Source organism: Eurytemora carolleeae, unplaced genomic scaffold (assembly GCF_000591075.1).
Source record: "Eurytemora carolleeae unplaced genomic scaffold, Eaff_2.0 scaffold303, whole genome shotgun sequence".
NCBI lineage: Eukaryota > Metazoa > Arthropoda > Copepoda > Calanoida > Temoridae > Eurytemora > Eurytemora carolleeae.
The window spans coordinates 302,935-313,220 of record NW_019396305.1 but is presented as its reverse complement, the minus strand read 5'-3'; the positions used below and the strand labels follow the sequence as shown (position 1 = coordinate 313,220).

The 10,286-nt window shown below is 29.2% G+C and overlaps 1 long non-coding RNA gene across 1 annotated transcript; it reads left to right on the top strand.

Moving 5' to 3' along the window:
* The first annotated feature begins 6,523 nt into the window (after positions 1–6,523).
* On the top strand, positions 6,524–10,280 carry LOC111700592 (uncharacterized). Its single transcript, XR_002765012.1, has 4 exons — positions 6,524–6,606; positions 7,438–7,522; positions 8,569–8,641; positions 10,083–10,280. It is a non-coding gene; the product is annotated as an uncharacterized LOC111700592 (long non-coding RNA).
* Positions 10,281–10,286: the final 6 nt, after the last annotated feature.

The window sequence follows — 10,286 nt, the reverse complement described above, 5'->3', positions numbered from 1 at the left end:
TGCAAAGATCTGATTTTTTGCAGTTTAGAGTTTTTAACCCCTCCCCAAGTAACAATTCCATATTCAATATGAGGCCTTACAAGAGAGTTATAAACATCGCAAGAGAGTTATAAACATCACAAGAGAGTTATAAACATTACAAGAGAGTTATAAACATCACAAAAGAGTTATAAACATCACAAGAGAGTTATAAACATTACAAGAGAGTTATAAACATCACAAGAGAGTTATAAACATTTCAAGAGAGTTATAAACAAGTTGTAATCTCTAGCTGTTTGTCTGTTTGTTTAAGTCCGATCATAACTCCTGAAAGACCGTTTTTGATTTAGGGAACTCGGTAGGAACACGGAAATGTTCTTAGTTTGGTTTTGAGCATCCTAGTTGAGTGGGTCAACTTTTATTCTGAAAATTTAGTTTCCCAAGCTAGAATACGTATGAAGTAGTAATCTCTTTGTGTGTGTTTATTGTTTTGCATGTACGTCCTCCGATCATAACTCACGAACCCCATGACTGATTTGTCTGAAAATATTATTAGAGAACTATTCTTAGCTTTGTTTAAAAATTTAGTGGTTTCATTTTTATCGGGAAAACTCCTGGCAAACCTAGTGATTAATATTATCGAAGCTAAAGATGTTCACTGTTCGGGAGTTCAGGGGGGAAGGGGGGGGATAAGATCGCATGCTAACAAGTACTATAAATTATGACACAGCTCGTTCATTTCTATTATTTAGGCCAATGTTGATATTCTTGGTTTATATAAGTCAAGGTTATTTTCAATTAATTTCTCAAGGGAATATTTGCATTATGTTACATAACTACTAAACTTAAACTTGGAAAAGTTTGACAATACTACATGGTCGGAATATGATACTTTGAGTGCTTAAAAGGACTGTTCAAATATTTATATCAAATATAAAGCAGTTCCGAGATTTCCAATGAAATTTAGCATTAAAAGACAAATTATTTCAACAGTCTCAGTTGTGAACTAAAATTGAGATTTTTTATCCTTTCTTTAATTTTCCGAACAATCCCTTTTTAATCTAAAGTTATGTTTTTTTATAAATTGGCGCTTGCTAACTTTTAAGTTCTTCTATAGTTTGTAGTTTCAACAACATTCGAAGATATTTTTGTCATTTTTTTGTAGATTTGCAAAAAAAAATATTTTCTAAATATATAGAGAATGTTTATCAACCTGATGTCAAGACAAAACTCTATGATAAAAATTGTGTTTTCGATTTTTGTCTTTAAAAAAAACACGATAATGATTAGAATCTATGTAATGGAAAGAACCATCTAATTCACGTGGATTTATCGGTTTTGTCAATATTCCAGAAAGCTCTGACTTTCGATCACAATTTGACCCATTAATCATAATTTTTTAGCTTTATTTCAAGTACTTGTTTGTCTGAATGTACATTTTGAATGAAAAAGTATGCATAACACAAATCCGTAAGTTAAAAGATTGTTGAATTATAAGAATAAACAAATCTGTAAGTTAAAAGATTGCTGAATTATAAGAATAAACAAATCTGTAAGTTAAAAGATTGTTGAAGTATAAGAATAAACAAATCTGTAAATTAAAAGATTGCTTCAAATAGAAGAAACCGAATACTCTCACTCTGTTTAGTTCGGAGTGAATTCTGTATAAATGTTTTTTCTGGTCTTTAGTTCCATTTTCTATTTAAATTTTTATTTACATTTTTAAACTACCGCGTTAATATCTAGTTTCATGGTATGACAGGAGTATTTGGAATAATTCTACGATATTTTTTGATTGTGAGCGTGCATATTTGGTTCACCGTGCCCGCACTGGAAATAATCGGTTCGGCCTAAATGCTCGTAACAAGTAACAGAAATGTTTGATTATAACTGTCTAGATACCTGGCCATCTGTCACCCGCTGTCCCCCGGAGCCCGGTCCTCTACTGGAAAAGCTAAACGTGTAGTTGGAGCTGTCTGGGCCGCTTCTTTTCTATCAGCTGCTCCCTGGGCATACTTTACCAAGGAACACAATACTCCTCATTCTTTAAAAAGAAATATATTTTTAAAATTCAAAAAACAATGACAATATATACAATATACAATATACGCAAACTGTTATAATATTTAGTCAAGCTTAAAACATATACATTATACAGTATACATAAACTGTTTTAAGATTTAGTCAAACTTAAAATATGTACAATATACAATATACAATATACATGAACTGTTTTTATATTTAGTCAAACTTAAAATATATATAATATACATTATACAGTATACATAAGCTGCCTTCATATTTAGTCAAACTTAGAATATATACAATATACATTATACAGTACATAAACTGTTTTAAGATTTAGTCAAACTTAAAATCTATACAATATACAATATACAATATACATAAACTGTTTTATTATTTAGTCAAACTTAAAATCTTTACAATATATAATATATATAAACTGTTTTAAGATTTAGTCAAACTTAAAATAAATACAATATACAATATACATAAGCTGTTTTAATATATAGTCAAACTTAAAATATATACAATATACATTATACAATATACATATGCTGTTTTATTATTTAGTCAAACTTAAAATATATACAATACACAATATACATAAACTGTTTTATTATTTAGTCAAACTTAAGATATATACAATATACAATATACATAAACTGTTTTAATATCTAGTCAAACTTAAAATATTTACAACTTACGTAAACTGTTCTAAGAAAGGTCAAGATTTCAAATTTCAAAATTACAAACATTTTAATCTAGAATATATAAGAAGGTTATTTTTATGACAAAATTTATGCTAAATCTTTAACGATTTTTTTAAAATGCATTTTTTAATTTGATATTTTTCTGAGTGAACTAAGTGTTGATCATAAACCTAACAAGTTTTGACATTACAAGCATTCAGTAGAAATCTATTTTTAGGAATCTTATTAAGTTTGTTACTTGTTTTCAAATGAAGATAGGAGCGCGAAAAAAGTTTTGGTTCTGAGTAATGAGTGAGGAGTATATTATCATAGAAACTTGAAAAGTACATTTTTCAACCTTATTTATGACTTGTTTCTTCTATCTCATAATTGATCATTTTTAATTCTGGGTTATCTAGAAAAGTGACACATGCAGCGTAGTAGTCTGTAGCCATGATTGTTTCTATTAAATCAAGTATAGAAGTCTGTTTTCAGATTTACAAAAATTTTGAATTTTCCAAAAGTTTTACAATTTAAAAAGTTGTCTCTTTTCGAAGAATCGCAATAAATCAATTAATATTTTCAAATAAACTGAGTTCTTGGCAAAAATGCTGATTTTCTTCTACTACTTATCTTTGCAACCCGATGGTGTTTTGCTGTAATATTTAAAACTGTAAATTCTGTTAGATGAAATAATCTAAGTTTGAATAATTAAAGGCTTCACCACCAAGTTTCAAAGTTTCAAGTAGAACATTTGATTTTGTCGCAAAAACAGTTGGTAAGAACTTAGTTCCTTTTCAGAGAAATATTTCACCATGAATCCTTCACTAGAAAATACTTTTAAATTATAGCTGTGCATGCAGAGAAGGAAAATAATAAAACTTTTAATGTCAATAGTTCATTAATAACTCGGCTTTTAGCCGCTGTGCGTCTCTTTTTCTAAATAAACAAATTTTAGCGTTTAAATGTTGCTCTTCAAGTTGTCATTTTTTTCTTTGTGATAGTAAAACTCCATTTTTTCGCGGAATTTTTTTTTTTTTAATTTGTGCATTTTAAGAATGAAAATTTTTCATATTTTTGTCCTGGCACATTTTTAAGAATCCATAATATAATCATGCCTGGGGTCATGTGAGTTTCCACAAAAAAATTACGTCCGATCGGTCTCACTGTTTTGACGTGAATGAGATAGAAGTATAAATGTATAATATAGATTATCGCAAAAACAACAGGGGAATTATTAGCAGAGATGCTGTATGTTACAAGACAACACTATTTAATTTATTAAATTAAAATAGAAAAATTTTAAATTAATTTTTTATTTTTCAAATGTTATCTAAATTTTCTGAAAATTGGAGAAATATTTTAGGATTCATTTGATACACGTACAAAAACATTTTAATGATGTTTAATTACTGAGTTTGAGCACAAATTTGATATTCTTAATTATCCATTTTTTAAAATTATTAAATAAAGATTGTTTAGGAACAGATTGAAAAAATAAAAATTATCTCTTATCATCAAAAATAAGTAATCTTATTCAATTATTAGTTTCTGTAGTCTCTCATTGTTCACAAACATTTTCTGTAGATTTTCTGCAATTTTTATTGAAAAGAAGGCATTTGAAGAATTTAGAAATCTGCGAACAAATTCGCAAAAAATAAGAAATTTAATATAATAATAAAACGAAATAATTCATTCTAACATTGAATGTTTGGGAAAATTTCGGTTGAAAAATATATTTAATATTAATATTTAATATTTTTTTTTAAACTACTATACATCGACGGTCACTCCCTTTTTAAGTTGTTTAGGAAATTAATGTTTTTTACCAACACAAGGTTGAGGCTAAAGTCCGAATTAAAAAAATACTAATAAGTCTCGTATATTAGGAAAAAGTGGGATGGGGGGATTCTAGCAGACTCTTCATGTTTTTTTTTATTTTTCACCAACCCTGATCTTGAAAAAAAAACTTTCATTTGTGTCTACACTTTAAACCATTAGTTGATGCAGACTCGGTATTTTATGGTGCCTTGCAGACATGGCACATCATTAGAAAGCTTATGATATAAAAATTAATAGTTAAATGATTTATATATTTTCTATATTTTCTAGTATATTTGAGCATTGATTGTACAGATAAACTATGTTCATTATATTTGAGTTTGGAATTGTACGGATAAACTATGTATCTACATTGAATATTGAATTGTACAGTATATTTGACAATTTATTGTACAGTAAATTTGAGTATTTAACTGTACAGATATTCTATGTACATTATATTTAAGTATTGAACTGTACAGGTAATCTTTGTACATTATATTTAAATATTGAATTGTACTGATAAACTGTGTACAGTAGGTTTGAGTATTTAATTGTACAGATAAACTGTGTATATTATATTTGAGTATTGATTGTACAGATAAACTATGTACATTTTATTCAAGCATTGAATTGTACAAATAAACTATGTACAGTATATTTAAATATTGAATTGTACTGATAAACTGTGTACAGTATATTTCAGTATTGAATTGTACAGATAATCTGTGTACAGTATATATGAGTATTGAATTGTACAGAGTTTAAAACTAAAGAATGAGCGAATTTTAAGTTCGAGGTTAAAATTTCTGTAAAATAATGAGTTGCTACTTAAATATTAAACTTTCTCAATTTTAAATTTGAATTTCCCGGGAAAAATTTCACCCAATCAGAGAAAAGGATTTATGGAGAATATTACGTAACCATCGCTAATCAGCTGTTTTAGTTAACTTTTTAATATTTACGTAACCGAAAACAAAACATATTTCCAGTTACAAATGTATTTTGGGTTTACGTGCAAACATTAATTAATTTAAAAAGTGAAATTTATTAAATCAAGGGTTTTACTATTAAATATATCGGTATTAGTTGAATGCGCGCCGCTTATCGCTGCATGATGATAGACAAATACGGATTGCGCGATTTCAAGATTTTAACCATGTGTTTAATTTTAACCCGTCGATTTCGGCGAGTTAAATATTTAACCACAGGTTTAAATATTTAACCTCACGGTTAAAGTTCGGGTTTAAATTAAGTCAGAAGTGGCATTTAACCATGAACTTAAACTTTAAGTCAAAAATTTTCGTTCTTTAGTTTTAGACTCAGATAAACTGTGTACAGTAAATTTTAGTATTTAATTGTAAAGATAAACTATGTACAGTGTATTTGAGTATTTAATTGTACAGATAAACTGTGCACAGTATATATGAGTATTGAAATGTATAGATAAACTATGTATAGTATATTTAAATATTGAATTGTACTGATAAACTGTGTACAGTATATTTGAGTATTTAATTGTACAGATAAACTATGTACAGTATATTTGAGTATTGAATTGTACAGTTAATTTGAGTATTTAACTGTACAGATAAACTATTTACAGTATATTTGAGTATTGCATTGTTCAGATAAACTATGTACAGTATATTTTAGTATTTAATTGTTCAGATAAAGTATGTACAGTATATTTGAGTATTGAACTGTACAGTAGATTTGAGTATTTAACTGTACAGATAAACTATGTACAGTATATTTGAGTATTTAATTGTACAGATAAACTATGTACAGTATATTTGAGTATTTAATTGTACAGGTAAACTATGTACAGTATATTTTAGAATTGTACAGATAAATTGTGTACAGTATATTTGAGTATTTAATTGTACAGATAAGCTATGTACAGTATATTTGAGTATTGAATTGTACAGATAAACTGTGTACAGTATATTTGAGTATTGAATTGTACAGATAAACTATGTACAGTATATTTGAGTATTGAATTGTACAGATAAACTATGTACAGTACAATGGAGAGAATGTACTTGAATCTGCTTGGTGCAGTATTCCTTTCCACGAGAAGGAGTCTCAGGTTAGTAACTCAGCGTAGGATAGTTTCATTTTTGGGATTTTTCCAGAGGAAAAACATGAAATTATTTAGTTTTAGTGGCAGAAAAATTCAAATTTTGTGTGAAATTCACAATTTATTTTTTCTTCAGTTTTAAGGAAGTAATATTTTAACTTTAACTTTAACTTAGGGAAGAACTGTTTTGTTTTACTCTTGATTCAAATGAGTAAAGTATGAATTGTCTGTTTAAGTTTGTGCGCTTTCCAATAATTACTTTAATATTTAATATTCTTGGCTATATATATCCAATATCCATCCAATCAATATTAAATTATTCTGGAATGAATTATGGTTTTTTTATCAATGTTGGACAGTGTACAGTACACACATAAAAAGTTTAAATTATTCACGAAAACTTCGCAGTTGACCAAGGGACGTAAAGTAACTATCGTCCCTCTGTTGGTATACAAAAGCGATTTTTTAGCCAGTGAAATAAATTGTATAAAAGGATAATATTATTGTTGAATTAAAAACAAAACGAAATTGAATTTCAATTCCAAGATCAACCATTTCTTTTTCCTTTTTTATTGGCTATGATGATTTATTTTCAACAATCCCCATAATATATGGTAAAAGTAATGTTTTAAATCCCTACTTTTTATAAAATATTAGCTGAAGTGCCCGACGTTAAAAAAATATTCGAATTTTGAAGAAAAAATTTAAAAATTTTATTACCCTACACATGAGTTTCCTTATAAAATGTAGGTCAATTTGGTCCAGCCGTTTGGCCAGCTATAGCTAACCTACTCATATGAGTGAAGACAGCTTTATTATATAGATATTTGTTAAATGAAGGCGTCTCTGTATTTGATGGCAGCTTCAACTGTTGTATACTTCATCATTCCTCTGGTTCTTGTAGTGGCTCTGTATCTCAGGATAGGTAGTTTAATTAGTCTGGAATTTAAGGGATTGTAGCCGTGATTTCAAATGACCCTCCGTGCAAAGATGACAATGCCTGATTCACAACAGTACCTTTGAAACGTTAATCTGATTAAAAATTTGGAAGATCCGTCGTTTTTCTGAAAAGAATGAGTAAATTTGAATTTCTTCATTATTTCGTATAAGCAAGAAATGCGCAAGACACTTTTGCAGATATCCCACAAATGAAGAAAAATTTAAACAAACAAAAATGTACATTTCTACCTAGTTCATACTTGATCAGACAAAGCTATTAAAGGTGCTTTTGTAAATCGGGAATTTCCATCTTTTTATGGAGTGTCACTTGAAATTTAGCAGACAGTCCCTAAAAAGCTTAAATTATCCGTGACCAGATTTAATGAATTGTGAGATATAGCATAACCACGTAGATGTAGTTGAATCCCTTTTTCTTAACCCAGCTTTCTAAAAGGTTCAACTTAGTTTACGTGATTCAAATTTTTTTTCGAAATCTTATCCCAGTATTTAAAAAATTTTAAATTGCTTAGGGAACTATTCCACTTAAAAGGAATTTGATCCCAACTGTAAAAGTTTCTTGCCTTAATTCCCAGCCCTTGATAAGTTCAACTCTGAGCTTCTTGGCTAAACCTAACAATAAACGTCAAGTTTGGGAACAAATGTTAAGATCGTCGTTTATGTCTAAAGACCAAATCTTGACAAAAAATAACATTTCCAACATTCCTCCTTTTTTATCTAAAATTTGTGATGTTAACCTTGATTTAAAATTTTAAAAAAAGCTTTTCAAAAAAAGCTAGGTTTGCCTTTTATTTATATTTAATAAAAAATGTTCAACAGTTAAGTTTTTTAATCTGCAAGCTCAAGATGATATATTTCAAAGGAGGAAAACTTGTTCTTTAAGATATTTAAATTTTAGAATATGCCAATAGTTGGGAAAATTTTGACCTACACGAGAAGTTGCGTGTATCTGAAAATTAGTATCCAACCCAGCTTATTGAATTATTCTCCGATTATGCAGATTTTATTATCCAGGATTAACCATGAAGCGCAGCAAGATGCAGCGCTGTGCGGCATCCTGCGAAGGGAACGACTGTAAAGCAGAAAGGTGGGTACATAGATTAATAACAATACAGATAGAACACTAGATGTCGTTTTTTCAAGATTTCGGGGTTTTTCGTTCACAATAACCCTGAGCCAGAAGCCCAAAGGAGTTGAATTACAGACAGAGACCATGCGCGTAACCCCTTTGGGCTTCTTCCTCAGGGTTATTGTGAACGAAAAGCCACGAATCTTATAAATTCCGTACAGTCGTCTCTGCAGTCTCATCAAACTTAAACATCTCGAAACTCTTAAAGGGATTGCTAGCGTGATTTTAAGTATTCAAAGATAGCAATGCCTGATTTAATACGGTACCCTTAAAAGCCTTAAGTCTGAACAAGTATGAAAAAAAGTAATATAATAATTTTAATATAGTCGTCTTTGAAGTCTCATTTTTTGTTGGTAAAAACTTGTGTACATGAAAATTTTAAATATAGATTTTATCTAGAAGTTTTAAACTGCATGATCAGTTCTCAATTTGTTCTGTTCATCCCTAAGTCACAACAGAACAGTAAAATATTAAAAATAAACTCTAAGATTTTTCGCCTCAGTAACGCATGGTCTTCCGTAAAATTTGGTCTGGATGGAAGATACCGGCTAGGCATGGTAGTTGAGCCAAGTCCAAATTTAATGAATTTGAGCCGCGGCTTAAATCTGCCAAAAACCAGTTTCAATTGAGCGCCGCCTTAAATCTAAAAAAAATGTAAGTGAAAAATTCTAAAATTCTTTAAATTCGACCTCCGGTCTCTCCCTTCAAACACACTTTTAAAGGGATTAAATTTAGATGACTGGTGTTAAATTGTACCCTCATGTCTGCAGTAGTAATGAACAAAGTTTGAACTCCAGGGTTTAGTTTCAATACAATGTTTCAGGGATGGGAAACTTAAATACTAACGAACTATTAAAATTGCCGAAATGTTTATAGATGGATATAAAAAAAATTAAGTCTTTGGCCTCAAACTCTGATTTTTTAATCCTTATATCTTTTTAACCAGATGTCGTTGACATTAGATATTTCAAACTATAGAGCTTTTTTACATCAAATAGTCTAGGTTTGAAATATTAAAGGTTTGCACCATCAGGTTGTACCGATATAGGGATTAAAAATTTGAGTTTGTGAAAATGTCATTGTGGCCAAAATATGTTTTAAGGAAACATTAACACGACAAATACTAAACAATTTATTTTGATGAATCGCTGGAATAACATGAAAGGGATTGCCTGTTTGAAGCTTAGTTCCAATTTTTTACAAATTTTAAGATTAATTTCCATTCTGGATATCGAGTTATAATGGGTTTTTTAAATCATAAGTTGCAACCACAGTTTTGTTCATTTCCAATTTTTAAAGTTTCCAGCTCCGTGTTTGTCTCCTCCGAAGATTAATAGTTTGTTTTGATTCTCGACTTTCTGGGGGAATCCAAGTTTGATTAATTATTCTAATTTTTCAGAACTCTTACACAAGGGAGGAGGACTGTAGTCAGGATGTTAGGTAATATCTAATTTAAGACTTGTATATACTATCCTTGATAAAGCTTACACAAGGGAGGAGGCCTGTAGTCAGGATGTTAGGTAATATCTAATTTAAGACTTGTATATACTATCCCTGATAAAGCTTACACAAGGGAGGAGGACTGTAGTCAGGATGTTAGGTA